We start from the raw sequence: 21,802 nt of genomic DNA, 5'->3' as shown, positions 1-21,802 counted from the left end.
AAAAAAAGATATGCATCAAAAAAATTAGCTAAGAATTAGAGTGATGAAAGGAGGGTGATCTGAGGCCATTTCACTTCACTGACACTGCTTGCAGTGGGAGAGTAAACTACACCCTTTAGTTCTAGAGATGTCTTCTCCTAGGTTGACAGGCACCTTAAACGAATCCACTATATAGTGTGTTCACAACTCCCAAAGGAGATAATTTTCCCAATATAAGTCATCTTTACTTCAAAATCATACTTATAGCCACACAATGTTATGAGATAAATAAAAACTGTGGCAATCTATCAAAATGTAAGAGTACAAAGCAGATCAAGCCAAGTCATAAAACAAGAAACAAACAGCTCTTACTACTGGAAAACATCCAATCTGTATTTCTCAGCTCCTGCACAGACTGTTTTGCCAAGCCTCTTCCAGCCAGTGGCACTGAAGATGTAATCTAATAACTTGTCAGTCACCTGCACAGAAGCACAGAACAGGACTAAAATGAAGCCCGTAGTTATTAGTCTGATAATTTCTGCACTTACAGCATTGATTTCTTGGGACAGGAACTTGGAAGCTGGGTTCCCCTTAGTTATGAGCAAGGGGATAACAAAGATTTTAATGATTTAAATAGTTGCTAACACCTTTACTGGAGTTTTCACTCTTTTTCTCTTGTATCATTGTCTCCAACCAAGTTTTTTCTTAAATCAACACAAGCAGATGCTCTCTGACATGCTTATACCAGACAGCATTCATTCATTCTTTCCTTTCATTACAGAGATGTGGAGTTCTTTGTCTTGATTGCTCCTTTACTAGTAAAAAATAAGGGATTGGTCATTTATGCAAAGATGGTCCAATAATAAAAGTTTAGTTGTGCTGTTACACACACTAGCACGTGAAATGAAAAATGAAAGATTAGATGTAAAAAAGCAGAAGGTATACAAACTGCATAATGTAAAAATTAACAGTACAGGACTAAGTAGCAACAATATTTGTAAAAAGTATAGGCAACATATATAGTAATAAAAAAAACAGGCAAAAATAAAAAATCAGTAAAAACTTAAGTACTAAATTTACTGTGCAGAGTATCTGTGCCAGTGCTCAAGTGCCAGACATTTTTTAATTGGCATAGACACAGACATTGTAACTAGAAAATTCAGTGATTATGAGCACTTACTTTCATCATCAGTATACACCCCACTTCTTAAATCCCACCTAGAAATCTTCAATGGAGAATAAATTGAATTTCCCCATGTATGAACAAGCCTTGTCTCTAATTCTGTATTTGTATTAAAATTTGGGCCTGCCCTGCGCTTACTAGTATGACAGAACTTTTGTCCCATGTTGTGGTTTAACACTGGCAAGCAGTTCAGCCCCACCGGCCAGTTGCTCCGCCCCTACCAGTGGGATGGGATATAGAACTGGAAGGGTAAAAGCAAGAAAACTTCTGGGTATAAAGACCATTTAATAGATAAAGGAAAAGCTGTGCACGCAAGCAATGCAAAATAAGAAATTCATTCACTACTTCCCATCAGCAGGCCATCTCCAGGAAAGCAGGGCTCCATTACATGTAATGGTTACTTGGGTAGCCAAAAGCTAGTAAATCCAAACATCCCCCTTTCCTCCTACTTCCCCCAGCTTTTATTGCTGAGCACAATGTCGTATGCTATGGGATATCCCTTTGGTCAGTTGGGGTCAGTGTCCCCTCTCAACTTCTTGTGCACCCCCAGGCTACTCACTGGTGGGGCAGCGTGAGAAACAGCAGAGGCCTTGATTCTGAGTAAGCATTGCTCAGCCATAGCTAAACTATTTGTCTGTTATCAACACTGTTTTGGTCACAAATCGAAAACACAGCACCATACACACTACTATGAAGAATATTATCCCAGCCAAAACCAGTACACTCAGAGATGCAAGGTCTTCATGTTAAGTCTTGAGAGAGGTTAAGTCTCTCTGCCAGAAGGTGATGATAAAGGCCCTGGGCATTTCTGAAATGAAGAGGTGACCATCAACTTGCTAAGCAATGAGGCCAGAAAAATCAGAGGGCTAGAAGAGAGCCCAACCCTCATCGGGATGAAGGCAGACTTGAGTTCTCGATCCTGCTTCTGGCAGAGCGTATGCATTTTACATTAGATCACCACAAGGGGAAAGTAGAACAGTCCTAGAAGAAAAGATCAGAAGCTCATTTTCTCCTATTTCTGCTGAGCTAGATTCAAGCCCTTCTTGTCTGTTTTGTTTCTGGTGCTATGACTCTTGAATTCCTGACTGCCAATGGTTCTGTTTCAACAAGAAGGGTGGGGAAATGATTAAAAGTGAAAAGCAGAAGCTGTGTCTAAAAGATGAGAGAAAGTAGTCTAGACTTTGGCAAGGTAAACTTAAGTACACAATAAGGCAGGCCAAAAAAGATCTTGTGGAGCAATTTGCTAACAGCATAGAAAATGAATTATATATATACATATTTAAAAAGATCAGAAGCAGAAACCCTGCCAAAGAATTTGTATAGCCAACATAAGATTGATGTATAAAAGCAACAATATCAGAAGATAAGGCCACTGCATAGAAGTTAAATGAATACTTTGCATTGGTATTAACAATGATGGCTATTATAAACTTTTTTTTTCTTTATGGTGTCAAGTCTAAGGAATTGACCCAAAAGTGTCAGCATAAAAGGTTTTAGAACAAATTAATAGCTATGTATTGTCAGGATGAAATGACTTTTGCCCAAGAGTTTTAAAGGAAATCAAATATTAGATTGCTGGTCTTGTTTGTGGCAGATAGCTTACTGCTTGCATTGGCTTTAGTATCAGATGAATGAATTAATGTAATGACTGCTTCCTAAAGGACACAAAAAGCGTCTGGGAAATAAATGATTTTTATGTCTGACTGCCATTTCAGGCAAATGTTAAAGGAAATATGTTAAATAATATCATTCGTAGACACATTAATATGCATACTATAAATGGTAATATGATACTATGACCAAACAGGACATTTGTAAAAGGAAGTCTGTGATTCACAAATGCAGTAGATGTTTTTTGTTTGTTTTGTTTGTTTGTTTGTTTGTTTTTTAAATGCCTGTAAGCATGTACATGTTATCTGCTTGAAACACCCTACATGGATTTTCAAGAAGTTATCGAGTAGATCCTTCACCTTTGATTCTTAAATAAACAAATTTATCAATAAGTAAGAGGGAATTTCATGACTAATAATAGGTTAAAGGGTGGAAATAAAAAAGTAGGATCACAGAATCATTTACTTTGGAAATGACTTTTAAGATCATCGAATCCAAACACTAACCTTAGCACTATGAAGCCAACAACTAAACCATTGCTAAGTACCACATCAACAAGATTTTTAAATACTTCAGAGATGATGACTGAACTACTTCCTTGGGCAGCCTGTTCCAATGCTTGACAACCCTTCCGGGGAAGAAATTTTTCCTAATATTCAATCTAAACCTCCCGTTGCGCAACTTGAGGCCATCTACTCTTGTCCTATCACTCATTACTTGGCAGAAGAAACCAACATCCACCTTACTACAAACTCCTTTCAGGTAGCTGTAGAGGACGATAAGGTCTCCCCTCAGCCTTCTTTTCTCCAGGCTAAACAACTGCAATTCACTTATGGTCCTCATAAGTCTTGTGCTCTAAAGCCTTCACCAGCCTCATTGCTCTTCTTTAGACACGCTCCAGCACCTCAATATCTTTCTTGTAGTGAGGGGCCCAAAACAATACACAGTACTTGAGGTGCGGCCTCACCAGTGCCAAGTACGGGGGGACAATCACTTTCCTAGTCACTTCCTAAAATGGGAAAGGTAATGTAGTTATTCCACAGGGCTTGGTTTTTGGATCCATGTAGTTTAAATACTCATATAATTTAGGATAGGGGTGAACAGCAAGATCATTAATTTTGGTACTGTTATATAGCTCTTCAGCTTGATCAAAACTGAAATTGACTGAAACTGCAGTAAGATATCATAGTATGGAGCCGCCAATAAGAAGGCAGGTGAAATTCAATATCAATAAATATAAAATAATGCACATGAAGGGAAATATCAACTCTGAGTTTGCAAACAAAAATAGGTACCAAATCAGGTATAAACACCCAGGAAACAGGCTTTTTTACAGAACATTTTTCATATCTGATAGTCAAATGCAGATCAAAAATAAAAATGGAAATTGCAAAAAAGGGGGAAATCCAATTATGACACTGTATAGTTCTACAGTACACCTATCTCTTGAATACTGCATACAGTCCTGATTCTTTCTTCTCAGCAAAGATGTCAAAAAAGGGCAACAAAGGATGGTCCTAAATGTTCAGAAAGGAAAATGATTGACTAAGAATTTGGAGCATTTTGGAGGATTTATGGGAGAGAAGTATCACTTTATTCTTGCCCCATTTTCTCATAGTTTTCCCATAAGCATCTTTCATGGCCACAGCCAGAGGCAGGACATTAGAGTAGATAGACCACTGCTATGACCCCTGGAGAACTGTTCTTTCATTCTTATGGAGCCTATTTATATATAGTTGCTATTACTTTTTCTTCTCCTTTTTATTTAACTACTGGAAAATATCTTCTGGTGATATCGTAATTTATTTCTTTTCTGTATATTACCTAATAGCTGTTGTATACTTGACAATAGTCATCATGAAAATTACTGAAGACACAGATGTAATTTTTGTGGAGATAATCAAGACCCTAACCCTGGGATAGAAGGAGAATTAGGGGATTTTCTGTAAAAACCTATGTTATAGGTTTTTAATAATTCAAAGACCATTGTCTTTAAGTGACCTAAGGAATCAGATCCATTGTCTTCAGGAGAACTACATATGAGTGTAAAATGTGCAACCTGTATGTGCTACCCATTGCACCCTATATTTAATTTATTTTTTTCTCATACTGAATACAATCTCTTTGAACTGGAGAGTTTCTAAAGTTACTATCATGTAATACTTCTGGTATTCTGAATTAAGGTTTGTATCTCAGGTTACTCATAGGCATTTCAAAAGCAAGAAGCACCTGCAATGTAGTTAATGGAGTGCTGAACTGTTTTCTATTTTGGGGCAGATTAAGAAAAATAAAGAGGCTGAAGGTATATAAAATGGAACCCATAGAAAACATAACTCCAGAAGTCCACATCTGGAGCTCGTAAATCTGCTTTTCAACCGTTTGCCTAATACTACAGATGCCTTAAAGTTTCTGGGACAGGTCTTGCAGTAGACAAATCTGATTTGGGACACCCCATTTACATACATTTACATGCCTCAGCTCTATGGGAATAAGATCTGTCTGGATACTTGCCCATGCATGCTTTTTTCTGTTGGTTCTTGATTTAATTAATTGGTTTTCCATTTTAAAAAAGTTCCAACATTTTATTTTTAATATTTTTAAAGTAGATTTTTTTTTCTCTTTGAAAAAGGCAGATTATTTCCTTAACTTTGTGAGTAGCAAAGATGTTACTTGAGATTAGGAGTGATGCGAAAAAAAAAAAGAATTATCTCTGGCTCCACACTTGGATGCTGTGAGCAAAATGAAGAGACTCTTGAAGCTAGCACATGCTGGTAGATTTACAGCTCTGCTGTAATTGGTGAAACAGTTGACAAAACATGTTTATAAAGGACTCGTGAAAAAGGATATTTTTTGCTTCATGTACTCAGTGTTTATAGGATGTCTTTTCTTCTTTCATTTTCATTATAGTTACAGATAGAAATTGACAAGTTTTACAAATAGGTTTTGACATACGAACAAAATTATTAGCCTTATTGGTAGGAAGTAGAAGTTACTCAATTTTAGTAAGATCTTCTCGAGACACCTTTGTGAAAATAAGAACTATCCAATGACCTAAATAGGGTATATAGGGATATAGGGTTTCTTCCCCAGAAGTTTACAATAAGTATAATTATCATTGGAACCATGGAGTTACTGTAAATTTTTTCTTCAAAATATTTCCCAAATTGCTCCCCAGGCTCCATAAAAAGTTGTGTTTTCTCAGCAAATATTTGTAAAAAGAAAAATAATTATTAATTTCACTCAGGTCTAGTTTGTTCCCTCTTGTTTTGCATGGTAGAAAAATCTCATCAGAAATGTCTTATGCTCCTGACCCAGCTCCCTTTGAAAACTGTTTTGTCATCCTTCAGCTCCTTAAAGGAAAAGATGAAAGCAGAAATATGGATGTGTTTCTAATGAGGATAATGAAAGTTGAAAGGCAAGTAGAGGCGCTGGAGGAAAAGTGAAAAGTGGGTACTGATAGATGCTCAGCAGAGAAAGGTGGAATTGATGAGTCTGTAATGTGACTTAATGAAAGGAAACAATTCACTGGAGAACAAAGATTCTGACAAACAATGCTGAAAGCAGACATTTGAGATTTTGGTGGGAATCTGAGGTCTATGTGGAGGGATTAGATTGAGTAGAAGCAATACTATATGTAAACTTCTTGTGACTTTCTTTGACAATATTTAGTCTACCACAGAGATGAAAAAACATATTTTTGATACATAAAATATTTCTGATGCCAGCCTTATAGTATATTACTAAAGGGCAAGGAAGATCAGCACAGAGCTTTCCCATCAGTTGTTTAAAGTGATTATATTCTTTCTGGACCTTGCCAGGAGAAAATATCTCTCTTTTTTTTTTTTTTGTTTGTTTGTTTGTTTTAAATGGAGTTTTGTTTTTCTTAATGTAGTATGAGTTACATAGGTATTTTTTAATTCTGATTTTTTCTTGAATCCCATTTGTCTATTTTTCAGTGTTATTTTCTGGAACAAGGTTAGATATTTATCTGATAAATGATGATGATACAAAGCTATTCCTGCAGCTAATTCCTCAACTTCTCAAACTGAGTTTGATAAAGAAGCTGACAGTTTATTGGCTGGAGATGGTTTGTACGATTGTTTCTTGCTGCATTGTTTTTGTTTTGTTTTCCTCTCTTCCTGTGCTTAATCTTTAAAACTTCATCTGCTACCGGTATTGATAGATATTTTATTTTAATCAGACATAGATCTTTTGATGGATGATCATACTGAATATTAAATATTTGGACTAGGTCATTAAATCCTTTCAATATAACAGATTTTTTACTGTCCTGAGTGTAATATAAACTATTAATTATGTACTGTCTTTCTTCTTTTATCAAGCTGTGGACTTTATAGATACAGTAAAATTATCTCTTGTTGTCTTACACTAGAAAATGTACAATGAGCTTGATGAAAGAAAACGCATTTTATAACCATGGTAACTGTCAGTAACATCTGTAGATCCCCGTCTTTCTCATTTGTCCATGAAGACTGAAAAACGTCATCAATTTTTGTTGATCTTTTTTCTTTTTGTGCAAAAGGAGAAAAAGCAAAATCAATGGTGGGCATAATTTTAAATCACATATGGCTAAGTATTTAGGAATCACTGGCACAATGAGTACAGCAGGCAGTAAAAAATATTTAGATTCAAATGAATTTGTCAAAGACAGAATTAGCCTTTCCATAAAATTGGATTTTCTCTGTAGTGACTCTGCAAACACTTTAATGATACCTCTAATGATACTTTGTGAAAAACATTGGTGTGTATAGTTCTTTTCAAATGCCTTTTTAAGAGAACCTAATACCTCTTTGTCAAACTGTATCCATCTGCCCAAAAACCTGAGAGGATTTAAAAAAGAGAAAAGTCTCTGTGATATGATACTGATAGATTATTCTGGAATTTGGCGACAGTGTTGTCTGAGAAAGGCAAGGTTCCTGCTTGATACTATAAGGCTGCTAAATGTATTTCAGTAGTATTTCAGAATAACTTGTCACTAACACAGGAATATTCAGTAAACAATATGCTAGTGCTACTGTAGTTGAGGGTTGCAATGTTCTGGTCAAAGTTCAAAGACAGCCAGATCCTCTCCCATTAAAAGATATTTTAACAGCGTCTTTTCAGCTAAACATGAACATTTTGGACTGTCTTTGTGTTGTTGATTTTAACCCCATGTAGAAGTTGCCCTTGTAATGGGTGAACACTGTGCAAACCGCATCATAGGAAAATCCTAAAATATATTTGCTCTCCTCTGTTTCTGGTGCCTATGCCAGACTCTTCCCAAATACTTCATGTTGAGCTATTTCACTAAACCAGCCATTCTTCTCTGTGTGTCCATCTCAGTACCTTTGTCCACACCTTTCCCAAAGGTAGGAGGAGCTGATGTTTAAATAAATTTCACATACTCCAACAACTAGATCTGACTGTCATATGCAATGTTTCCTGTCCCTTCAAATCTGATTCACTGCCATCCAAAATAGAAGCGGATCTCATTCTGCAGCTGAAGTTGATCTCCCATAGAGCATGTACCTGCTTTCAAGGGCCCAGGCTCACTGGCAGAAAAAAGTCAATAGTTTATGAAACTACAGGGAAGACTGATTGCAAGACTCTTTCTCTGAGATAGCATTTGGTAGGAAATGATAATTGTTAGGTGACTCTGTCCTTTGTATGGAAGTTGAACCCTATAGAATGGACCAGGCCCGAAAGCCCTCTGGAAATCCCCTGACCAATAAGCTCCTAGAGCATTTGGACCTCTGTTTCAGCTACATCTGTTATGCAAATGTGATTTCAGTCAGAGAATAGAGACAAAGGCCATGAATGTACAAAAGACACGTCTCTCCCTGCTTTTGGATACCTTATGGCTCTTTTGCAAGCTGCCTGGCTTGCAACTGTGTTGCTAGGCCATGTTCTCCTGGTTCCCTGCATGCAGATGAGAACTCCATACGGAAAGGCTTAATGCCCACATTACCATCTTCATTGCATTCACTGCCCAGCAGCCAGAAGAGTGGTTTCATACTTCCACTCCTTTGCTCAGAATGAGATGGATGGCTTATGTTAACTGATTACAGATTCTGTGTGCCTATCCCTGCCCTTTCTGCTAGATGATTTAAATCTGTGTGTACAGCAGATTCTCTGTGATCTTTTGGGGAGAATCACAAAGCCGTCTCTTATCCTTCTTGGAAATACCGTGGAAACACTTCTTGCTTGTCTAAGGAATTCTAAAAAAGCAACCCATTTAAAAACAAACCTATAGGATATAAAGATGCAGACAGTTGAGGGAAGAGGTAGAAGAAACCAAACTCTTACGGAATTCATAAATGTGGGATATCCCACTGACAAGCCATTTCAAAGCCTTTTAAATAAATACTTTCATTCTGAAAGAGCAGTCATGTCAAAGATCACATGTAACTACCTTTCTTCCTCTGTATTTGACCGTGCATCTCAATTGGCTGTTTTAGGTTGAAACTGTGAACATAGCATGGCTCCTGATTTTTAAGAGGGTTTCAGTGCAACCTAAATTGCATTGTATAACGTGGGAAGTTTGTTTATTCTTTGAAGTGAGTCAGATTTCCATAGATACTGTGTGTTGTGAGAATGTTCTTCAAAGGACTCTGTGTGTGGATGTGTAAATTAGTAGATTTATATACCAATAGATGAAATGTTACCATCTCTGAACATTCAAAAAATATGACTCAAACACCAAAGATTCGTGATTTTAAAATGAGTTTTAAATAGTAATAATTTGAAGATGGACTTTCTTTGCTATTTTGATTTTAAACTCTCAGAATCTATGCACCTACAGTCTTTTCTTAGCAAACCTGAAGATGATAAACTTGTAAAGTAAGACACTTCAGATTCTTTTATAAACAGTTGTCTGAGAAAAGTAGTTTAGGCTTTAAAAAAATCCATAGAATATTGTGAGAGTTACAAAAAATTCATGAGTTGACAATCCTGAGACATTACAGAAGAAGATACATTAAAGCATTCTTCATAGTTTTTTTTGGATCAACAGAAGATGTCCTCATGCATTTCTAATGATTCTCTATGTACCACTCTTTACATGCAGCTCTTCATGATGTATTTAGATGTCCCTGTCACAGCTAATCTTTGTGCTGGCAGTAAAATACATTTCATATTTTAAATGCCATTGACTTTTTTTTCTCCCCATTTTCTTCTCGGTATTCCTTCCATATATCTTTAAAATATCTGAGTTTCTCTTTTCTTATAAAGCATTGCCTTAAAAATAAAAGATCTTTTTCAAATGTAGCAATGTTCCTATGTTGATTTTAATATGTAGTGCCTTCTCTTCTCATAATTTTTAGATCCATGTGTATTTTCTGTTTTAAAGTGGCATTTTCTCCACATTGGTATGAAGGGTGTTATTAAAGAAAAAAGCTAGAGACAGTCAGAGTTTTGTACGAATTCTCTTACATTTTGCTCTGCATGTTACACTGAAAAAATATGTCAGAGTATATAAAGAATACCTACCCAGGGAAGGCTATGAAAAAATTCTTAGTGTGATCAGAGTACTAAAGCATTTAAAGGGTAGGAAAACAGTATGCCTAAAACTATGATAATCGGACATAACTAAGCCTTTTATATATGTTGACAAAGATAAAAAATGCATAAATGCATACCTATCTAAGGTCTGGAAATTTATATTCATAGATATCATTATCAAATAAATGTTTGTAAAGTAGACTCTTAAGTATCTACTGATGTAATACACGTTAGATTTACTTTGAAAATAATTATTTTCTAAAAAAATGTCTGGAAAAAGTGTTTTAAATTCATGACCATTTGAGTATGTCTTTTCTATTTGGAAGTTATTAGCTTATTGTATTCCTACAGTTTAGTTACATGCACTCTCCCAAAACTACTCAAGCACATTCTAGATATTTGACAGAAAAAAAATGCCAAAATCAAGCATTGCAGCTTGATTATAGCCTACATAGCTTAAAGCCAGAAGACTTGCAAACATCTAATTAAAGTAGAAAACATCTAATAGAAAACTAACAAACACTTAATACAAGAAAGAAAAGCACAACATCACAGAAAAGACAGAAGAATAAAGTGTTTTTTTGCAGTAGATTTCATAAAACTGACAACGTAACACAATTAGACACATCAGGGAGCCACAATGCATAACAGAACATTTCAGTAGTGACAGTAAAGTCCATACAAATTGTATGGTGTATTGGAGCAGAGCTTCACATGAATGAAAGTGAAACAGCTGCCTGCTGGGATTAGGCATTAGAGAACAATGAACTGGCCAGCTGCTGACAACTCCGTACAGTAGACACCTGTGAAAGGTAGTCCAGTTAGCCCAATTCAGCAATGCTGATGCCACTGACAGGTGGTGTGCCTGGCTTTTGATTACTGGGGTTTTTTTGCCTCAAATTGCTATAGTTTTACTTCTAAGGACAGTGAATGTCAAGGGACTGTGCTTGCCCCTACAGCAAAGGCACCGAAGTACGTGGAGGTCCTGTGTTTCTTTCAGAATTTGTCTTTGTAGACCAGGGTTTGCTCTTATGAAAATTTTACTAAAACTAGAGCCACTAACACTCATTCTTTATTATTTTAAGAAACAACAGGAGCCTCAGAAAAAAATACCTGTGCATGACAATGCCCAAAACAAAAGCATGTATGAATTTTTCCAAGACTTAAAATTATATTATTGGAAGGTTTTGCTGAACACTTGTTTTAGGGAAAGGTGCCCATTAATCTGAGATGAGGACAGAATACATAAATGGATTTAAAATCAGGGCAGGTAATCAGGAATTGACATGAATGCAACAGTATGCATAACTTCAGGCATCTCCAAAACTTAAGGTGGTGGAGTTCAGGACAAGCACTGCTTGACAGAAGCCTGGCTGTAAGAGTAAATTAAATTCTACCTTTTCACTGGTCCCTCCTGTGCTTAGACAACAGGATTCTGAAATGATTCTTCAGAAATAAGCAAGGCCACATGATTGATACTCACCTCCATTTTCACTCTTTCCCCTTTCTATCTGAAAGAATATGTAAGCTGCTGAATACCGGGCTAGAGGATCTGGTTAAAAGAAAGAATCCAGTTACTGTTTAAATGACTTTATTTATAACTATTTTTTTCTATTATACACCCACTCACAGGCAAACAAATTTTAAGGATGCAAAGTTAGCTTTAATATTTTATAGCTGAATGTTTTATGACCATTCTTATTAGAACCAGAAATCACACTGGCTCTTCCCTTCAGAGCTGAAATGAACTATGGTACAGATATGACCAAAGAAAACTGCTTTAGAGCACATACATTAGACAGAAATGCTACAGATAAAGTCTCACGCAGCGTATGTCTATTTTGGCCATCCTGGGTATTGACAGAAGGTGCTCCTAAGTCATGGGAAAAGTGGGCATAAAGACATCTAAAAAATTTAACTGTATAGTTGCTAGACATTGCCTGACCTGTAAGCCCCAAATTTTGGGTTCATTTAAAAAGTCAATTCAAATATCATTTTCTGGGTCTGTCTCTTCCTTGGTGTCTGATTGCAATTAAATATTCGTCTCCCACCAGAATAGAGCTACAGTTACTGCAGTAATGTATTCGGGTTTTTAAGTCACATTCATCTTGAGTCTTTCCAATAACAAATGTGATGATGAATTCAAATGTGGTCTATCCTTCCCCTCGTCTTCTCCCAGAGGAAAGAATCATATGTGTAGTAAGTGATTTTTGCTGGTTTATTTATGTTTAATATGTGCACTGTGCTACAGGGGTTTATAGTAGAGGAGAAGTGTACTTTACTTTTCAACTGAAAGAGGTTAGGTGGTGATATTATCTATACGTTTCTGAGTTATCTCAGAATTGTTATTGTGAATAGGCAGTTATGTGTGGAGAAAAAACAAAAATAAAACTTTGCGCATTATTTTACTCCTTTTTTTTTAACAGAGAAATGTGTATTATTGAATTATATATATGTTCTGAAAATATATCAGTATTTTAATAGCTGAATGCTTGAGCGATTAAACTGTGCCCATGGAACCGGTGTTTTGAAAATCTTTATTCTGAGATATATTAAGTACTGTACTATGGAAGACAGTTCTTCCAGGAACAAGCTAATGCAGTGCCAGAAAATCAGCTTTTATAGCATTGTCAAAGTATTCCCAGCTATAACACAGTTTTACAAGCAGATACTGGCATGAACATCAGATTACACCTGAACTTCAAGATTTTTTTTATTATTATCTATGCTTTCTATCTATGAGGAGAAGAAAACTGCAGAAGAAACGTAGCAGTTAACATTATTCTTAATAAGGCAAATCCTTCAGGATCTTGTCATGGAATCTGGTCCTGCTAATAAACCGCAAGATTTAAATTGTGCTATTTTTGAGCACTCTTGTAAGATAAAACTAGTGCAGAGACCCTGGAACTAGCCAAAATGGTGGAAAGGGATACAGCTGTCTCAGCATGGTGGTGTTTCTGAGGCTGTTTTTGTTAACTGACGGGCACCACACCACCACAGTTGCGGCACCACTCTCAGACACAAGCTGGTAGCTCTTTCTGGCAGTATCCATCGCTCTGGGGATGTACCATCTCTGTGTGACATTGGCTGACAGGTGGTTCAGGCACTTCTGTGCTATAATTCCTTTTTGCAATATCAGAAGATGAAGGCCTGAATTCCAAAAGCACATATGAGCCCCACTTCCATTGAAATCAATGTAGATGGCTCTGTATGCTCTGAGTCTCTTGTGCTAAGCAATTTGTTCAACGCAGATGGACAATTTGTGGAAGAATCATAGAATCATAGAATCATAGAATCATAGGGTTGGAAGGGACCTCTGGAGATCATCTAGTCCAACCCCCCTGCCAGAGCAGGGTCACCTAGAGCAGGTTACACAGGAACACGTCCAGGTGGGTTTTGAATGTCTCCAGAGTTGGAGACTCCACCACCTCTCTGGGCAGCCTGTTCCAGTGCTCTGCCACCCTCAGGGTAAAGAAGGTCCTCGTCATGTTTAGGTGGAACTTCCTATGTTCAAGTTTGTGCCCATTGCCTCTTGTCCTGTCCCCGGGCACCACTGAAAAGAGCCTGGCCCCATCCTCCTGACACCCACCCTTTAAGTATTTGTAAGTGTTGATAAGGTCCCCCCTCAGACGTCTTTTTTCCAGACTGAAGAGACCCAAATCCCTCAGCCTTTCCTCATAAGAGAGGTGTTCCAGTCCCCTAATCATCTTTGTAGCTCTCTGCTGCACCCTTTCCAGCAGTTCCCTGTCCCTCTTGAACCGGGGAGCCCAGAACTGGACACAGTACTCCAGGTGCGGCCTCACCAAGGCAGAGTAGAGGGGGAGGATGACCTCCCTTGACCTGCTGGCCACACTCTTCTTGATGCACCCCAGGATGCCATTGGCCTTCTTAGCCACAAGGGCACATTGCAACAGGAAACTAAAACTAGAAAGACTGTGCAAGGACAAGAATTTTAAACCTTATCTATTCAGATCAAAAAAAAAAAATTATTTTTTTTTTCTGTGATTGCCACACACCTATATACTTGATTACTTTCTAAGATTCTCTCAAACTGTTCAGCACAGGCCTATCACTCAGTCATTTTAGGACTGTGGGAGCAGGAGTAGAATTTAACCATTAACATGATGCAGAATCTTCCTCAGTCCTTTTTGACAAGCATCCACAGCTGCACATTGTTTAGTGAAGCTTCTTTACCTCATTCTCCAAGGAAAAGAACATTAGATTCTTTTACCTCAAACCATGAGGGTTGGATGGGACCCGCTGAAGTGAGTCCAGAGTAGGGCCATGCAGATGATCAGAGGGCTAGAGCACCTATGTTATGAAGACAGGCTGAGAGTGTTGGGGTTGTTCAGCCTGGAAAAGAGGAGGCTCCAGGGAGACCTTATAGTAGCCTTCCAGTAACTAAAGGGGGCCTATAGGAGAGATGGGGAGGGACTCTTTATGAGGGAATGTAGTGATAGGACAAAGGGTAATGGTTTTAAACTGAAAGAGGGTAGATTTAGATTAGATATTAGCAAGAAATTCCTTAGTGTGAGGGTGGTGAGACACTGGAACACATTTCCCAGAGAAGTTGTGGGTGCCCCATCCCTGGAAGTGTTCAAGGCCAGGTTGGGTGGGGTTTTGAGTAACCTGGTCTAGTGGAAGGTGTCACTACCCATGCCATGGAAGTAGGTGATCTTTATGGCCCCTTCCAACCAAACCGTTCTATGATTCTATGAAAGTTAATGTTTTATACACAAGCAATTTTTTTTTAAGTTATCAAAAATAACAAATTATAAACAGGCCTATAACAAAATCAAACAAGCAAGCAAGCTGACATGATCTTTAAGATCCCTTCCAACCCAAACCATTCTATGATTCTATGACACTTTTGGCTCAGTCACTGAAAGGTGGTTTCTAATGAACAAATTTTAAGAAGGCAAATAATGCTATAGGGAAAAGTATGGTTATCTGCAAAGCACTAATGCTATTAACATCACAGTGACCTTACTAAAAGCCTGATGCAAAATCTAAGATGTTAGAAAACACAAGCAAGGTTATCGTAAAACCATAATAATCTTCAAAACCTATTTTTCCCTCATCTGCTGAGTAATGAGTTGCACATCACAATGTGAAATCTAGCTGATTGTCTCCTTGTCCCTTTCAAATATATGGATTAAAATTACTTTGGTGGGGCACAAGTGTTGAAAAGTCAGTCAAGCTGTTCTGCTGCAGTAGCATGCTGAGGCTATGATGTTTAACTGACTGAGCTAGAAGGTGGAAAGGAGAAGAAATTATGCAAAATAAACATAAAGAGTGCCAAACTATTACTTTATGAGCTTCTCTTCTGGGAAACAGGTTTAGCAATGGTGATACTTCTTTCAGGCAAATTGATGTGCGGAGGGTTAATTATGGGGCTGGATGCAGCTGGATGCTGTTGCCAGTAACATCACACATCTCGGCATTATACAGTGTGCTGGCACCAATGACTCTTTCTGACAGAGCAGTGCTCTTTTCTTCTGTGTTTTGTAGTTTTCCTTTTTCTTTTTTTTTTTGATTTAGCTATTGGGGAAAACCATGAAAGCAGCCACAAGATACACAGAAATGAGCCACACACCACAGGGAGTGTTCTACACAGTAAGTTACCCAAATAACAGTTTATGGTTGTTTTTTTTAAAAAAAACTTCACTTTGTTTTTGGGTCAATGTCAGTTTTCTCACAAACCAGAAACTAACACTAAAAGAACTTGTGTAACTACTGCCATTGGGTTACTTCAGTTTAGATAACTGAGCAAAGTAAGTCTAAATAACAAGACTCTTTTAGTACAGCAGATTGAATTAAAACGATCTATTTTGTAATATCTATTAATAGCTGACCTTCAACTCATTCTCAAGAGAAAATACAAAGAAGAATCTTTTACCTGTGCTTTTGAGAAGGTTCAAAGTCTTTTATAAAAAGACAGTGCATGATTATTTAAGTTTTATAACCATGTATTTTCTGTAAGCGTACTTACGTACGAATTCATGTATGATCGTGTGCCTGATGTTATTTAGACTGCTCCCTGTCTTGAAAAGCAACTCCATAACAGTCTGTTTACACAGTTTTTCTCCAAAGGATTCCCCTTGTAACCATGCAGAAGCTCCACGGAGCAGAACTTTCACACTGCCATAATGAGATTATTATTATTATTATTCATCAAAAGCCTCAATTAATATGGCAAATTTTCTGATAGTTTGTATCGTATCAGAGTTGATCTATACATAGAAAAAGTCTATGTCTTAGTGTAGCAAACTGGGAAAAGTGTACTAGTGTATAAAAAAGAATTCTGAATGTACAAAAGTATGAATACTATTTACTTTGATTGGAGATCTAATTCCTATTAGAGGCACAAGAAAAAGAGGGCCTTTAGGAAAGCAGAGACTGAGTTACTAACACGCTTCTGGAAACTTATAGATATTAACCATCAAACTTGCAACATAGAGCTGCAGGGTTTTAAAGAATGTGTACAAAATACATTGTATGCATCTGGCCTTGTAATCATGATATGCTTGTTATTTTAGATCACTTTTGTAGATTTAATTGCTTGGGCTAGATAAAAATCCCAGAAGGAACCCAAAATCTGAACTAACACTTTCTTTTAGGTTTAGTTGGTCATCTTTGCATCTGATCTGGTGCTTTTGGCATCTGGCAGGAATTTTCAGGTATGGTGCTTATTCTTAAAGTGAATGAGAAACAGTTTTCTTATTTTGAAAGATGTTTGAAATCTTAAAAGTCCATTTAAATAATGAAAAAGTCAAAATCCCTAATAAAAATATGCGATGAATGACTTGCAAGGAGGAAAAATGTAATGGTATTAAAGCAATGATGCTTAAATATTGCTGTGGCACCTGATGTCTATTCCTGTCCTTACCGTAGTGTCCATCTAATTTTCGGCAAGGCACTTAAACCACATCTGCACAAGGACTGGACTCCTGTAGCATTTCACTGGTGTTGAGTTTTGAAGGCTGAAGGACGCTAATGCTTTGTACTCTGAAATTCGTCACCAGCTAGTGCATGGATTTGACCTCTATATCTCAGCTTCCTGCCCCAAAATAAGAGTGATATCACCATATTCTCCACCAGGGTAGTTGTAGAAATGAATACTTGCATATTTATGAAGCACTGGAATACCCTCGTCATGAACTTCTTAGAGCAGCCTTAGAGGAATTAATCATAGTTCCTATTCAGAAATAAGGTTTGAATTGTATGAAGTAAGTAAAGCCTTGGGTCACACACTGAATAATGAGGGTAAAAGAAAATATTGATCATCATATTGATCACTAAGTGAGCATCATACATTCATGGCCTGTAGTGAGGCTGAGGCCCTGTGGAAAAGATGTTATATAATGGTGTAATTAAAGATTATAACACAATACATATGCATGAGGGATAAAATTAACATTGCAGTAGTAACCTCAAATCTGACATTTTCAAGTGATTGAGCACTCAGCCTAAGAAGTTCTTTTAACATATTTTTGTGGGTATGTACAATATATGTATAGGCAGTACTTAACTGTCCATATAAATGATGGACTGCAGAGAAGGAAAATTTGAGAGAGCGCCTTTTTAAATTGTATTTGTTATGTGTGCCGATAAATGGGGCCTTTCCAACAGAACAGCACAGTGGGGTTGAACTCAATGGAACTAAAGTATTATAGCATTGAACCACAGAGTGATGAATCAGGTTCCCTAGGTTTTTTGACAAATTATGGTTTTCACCTTGAAGAGAATCTTGTCTTCTTACAAAATAACTTTTTCTCACCTGCAAACTGTAGATTTGATCAAAAAAGGAAGTGTAGGTGTGAATAACATGCAAATTCTGTAGTGTACAACTCAGAGTTTTTCTCCATCTTCCCCTGCTATTTCATGTGTCCACACAGCTTGGCATCACAACAGTTCTTTGGGGACAAAGGCTATCGCAATAAACTGGAAGAAGAAATTTTTAATCAGACCTGCTCAAGATGCTCCTAGTGACTTCCAAACCATTGGTAAATACACAGGACTTGTATTGACACTTTTAATACTTCAAGCGAATTCATTGTTTCAGACAGCCAGGGACAGCTGTTTATCAACTACCGATCATTTTGATATATCAGTATGAAGAAAGGAGGAAAATAAAGGAAGAAAACATGTCAACTACTGGCAGCTGTTGATATCCTTTTAACAGTTAAGTAAAAACACAGTAACACAGAGGTGAGCAGAAGAGATGAGAATGAAAGTTTTGTAAGTCTTACTTACTTTTGATTATACAAAACCTGAAGGAACTTACTTTTTATCTTTTTATCTCATTTTCCATGAAAAAATAATAATAATAAAAAAGAAAAAAATAAACATACAAGCTATATTTTTAAAGGACCTTTTCCCTCCTCTCTTCTAGAAACATTTATATATGTATTTGTTTCTGTAGAGAATTTTTTGTACACTTATGCTTGCTGGATATAAGTATTCAAGGTTGCAATTGCATCAAATTACCTTGGTAGAGTATGTGGTTGCTATCATGGAATGCCATGCTTCTCCCACAGAGATAATTGTATGCCAGTAGTGGGTGGATTGTTCTTGCTATGGGTAATATATAAACCACTTTGGTATCATCTGTGAGTGACAGAATCTACTGTTAACATTATTGGCTTTTAATCTAAGGTAGTCAAAACTCTTTACTATTTATGTACTTTTGTCTCATTCCATTGTTACTGTTATGAATGTTACTTTCCTAGAGCAAGATCATAAAGTAGCTAATGCAAATACTCTATGGCAAGTTATCATATGTGATTACATTGTGCATAAATATGTTTTAAAGCACAAAATTTTACTAAGAATTTATTTTCTAATTAATAAGTTCTCTTAGGTTCCAATTCAGTTTTTAAAAAATATAGGAAAGTCCTTGGTTATTTAGCAAAATTTTAAGCATATTCTTAGGTCATGTTATGTCTTAGGTTAGGTCATGGATGTCTTAGGTCATCCAGTTGGTGTCCAGTCACAAGTGGTGTCCCCCAGGGTTCGGTGCTGGGGCCGGTTCTCTTTAATATCTTTATCAATGATCTGGATGAAGGGATTGAATGCACCCTCAGTAAGTTTGCAGATGACACTAAGCTGGGCGGGCGTGTTGATCTGCTTGAGGGTAGGTTAGCTCTGCAGAGGGATCTGGACAGGCTGGACCGATGGGCTGAGACCAATGGTATGAGGTTCAACAAGGCCAAGTGCCGGGTCCTGCACTTGGGTCACAACAACCCCATGCAGCGCTACAGGATTGGGGCAGAATGGCTTGAAAGCAGCTCGACAGAAAAGGACTTGGGAGTGTTGGTTGACAGCCGGCTGAATATGAGCCAGCAGTGTGCCCAGGTGGCCAAGAAGGCCAAGAGCATCCTAGCCTGTATCAGGAATAGTGTGGTGAGCCGGACTAGGGAAGTGATCATCCCCCTGTACTCGGCACTGGTGAGGCCCCACCTCGAGTACTGCGTTCAGTTTTGGGCCCCTCGCTACAGGAGGGACATTGAGGTGTTGGAGCGTGTCCAGAGAAGGGCTACAAAGCTGGTGAGGGGCCTGGAGGACAAACCTTATGAGGAACGACTGAGGGAGCTGGGGTTGTTTAGCCTGGAGAAGAGGAGGCTGAGGGGAGACCTTATCACCCTCTACAACTACCTGAAAGGAGGTTGTAGAGAGATGGGGGCTGACCTCTTCTCCCTGGTGACAAGTGATAGGACGAGGGGAAACGGGTTCAAGTTACGTCAGGGGAGGTTTAGATTAGATATTAGGAGACATTTTTTCACTGAAAGGGTTATTAAACATTGGAATAGGCTGCCCAGGGAGGTGGTGGATTCACCATCCCTGGAGGTGTTTAAAAAAAGGGTAGATGGGGTACTGAGGGACATGGTTTAGAAGTGGCTCTTGTCAGGGTAGGCTAAAGGTTGGACTCGATGATCTTAAAGGTCCCTTCCAACCTCAACAATTCTATGATTCTATGATTCTATGATTCTATGACTTTAATAGAAATTTAGGCATATGCTCATAATCAAGCATTTATGGAAATGTTTTCTTAAATGTATATTTGTTACTGGTTTGAGAAGCTCCAATACTGAGAACCAGATTCTACTCAATAAACTCATATGAAAACTCAATATAGGCAAAAGGGGAATAAAAATATGGCTTACTCTTATGTTGCTCTTTAAGCCGGGAAGATGGGAAAATCTGTTTGTGTGCTTTAAGAAAAACTCAAACAACCTTTTTCACTGATGCTGGTCTGTTTTATTAAAACAAAGTAGGCATACATTGCCAATATATGTTGAAATGGATGATAAAGCTCAAAGCAAATAGAGACTGAAACAGATACTTGGGAGACCCTTCATTTTATCTTTGCTATATGGTGATTACCAATTAATGTAAAGTGTGTGAATATTAAAGACTATAAGTAGTATCCTCGTAAAGGTCGGTACCATTAGCCTCATTTTATTGACAATTAACCAATGTATTGATTTACTTCGGACAACCTTGGACTTGCACATATGATATGACTACAGGTTTGGAAAGAAAACTTCCTGCTGCAATTGCTTTTTTTGCTATCCTTACCTATTTGGCTAAGTATTGAACTGGCACCAAATTGCAAGTAGTGTCATTGACAAGTACTGCATTTAGAAGGACTGATTTAGCAAAGCAGCAGAGCAGCAGGCTGGTTATAGCAGTGACAGCAGCACTAAGAGGATTTCAAAGCGTTGTTAGACTTCCTAAATCTTTCTCTTATCATCTTTCCAATTTTTAATTTGCTCACTCATTTAATGCAATCTCTTTTCAGAAGTCATTCTGTTCCCCTTTCTGGAAGTCAAGTAGTAAACTGGAGCCATTCCCTGCTGCACTTACCTTTGTTCCGTATTTTTTTGGCACGTATATATTAATGACTTATTCAGGCTATTCCAGTACTTAACTTTTTGCATCCTGGGCAGAGTGAAAAGCTGCAATAAGCTGTGGAAGTATGTAATGGGTCTTTGTATGCTGTCAGTCCTTCTGCTAGATCTGCCTATGCCAAACACGAAGATGGAAGTGGGAGAGAGGAAAACTAATCTGTAGAAAGCATCCCAAATTCAATTAGAAATGCTCGGTGTGATAGAAATTAACATTGAACTGAATAAATTCCAAGCTTTGACAGACTGAAGGTCTGAATGCCAGATGCAAAGTGATAATGTGTGCAAAGGTTGATTCCTCATAGGAAGTAGCAGCCAAGATGTTGGTGAGGCAACCAAGATACCTACTGAAATGTGAGAGATGGTTTAACGTACTGAACTGTGCAAAGCCCTTGGAAGATGGTTGCAGGAGACATCAGTAAATACAGTGGAATCCAGGAGAGTCTGGAGGGAAATAGATGCTGGAGTTAGATTGGAAACCAGCGAAGTGGCAGCAACAGATGTATCCCCCATGGATAGGTTTGTATATCCCTTTCTATGTCATTAGGAACATAAAGCAGCAAGTAGAGATATCTACTCACGGAATACAGTCTGCTGAACTGAAGAAAAAAATCTGCCG

This window comes from Chroicocephalus ridibundus, chromosome 1 (genome assembly GCF_963924245.1).
Source record: "Chroicocephalus ridibundus chromosome 1, bChrRid1.1, whole genome shotgun sequence".
Lineage (NCBI taxonomy): Eukaryota > Metazoa > Chordata > Aves > Charadriiformes > Laridae > Chroicocephalus > Chroicocephalus ridibundus.
The sequence above is the reverse complement of the archived record's forward strand: the minus strand, read 5'-3'. Positions refer to the sequence as shown.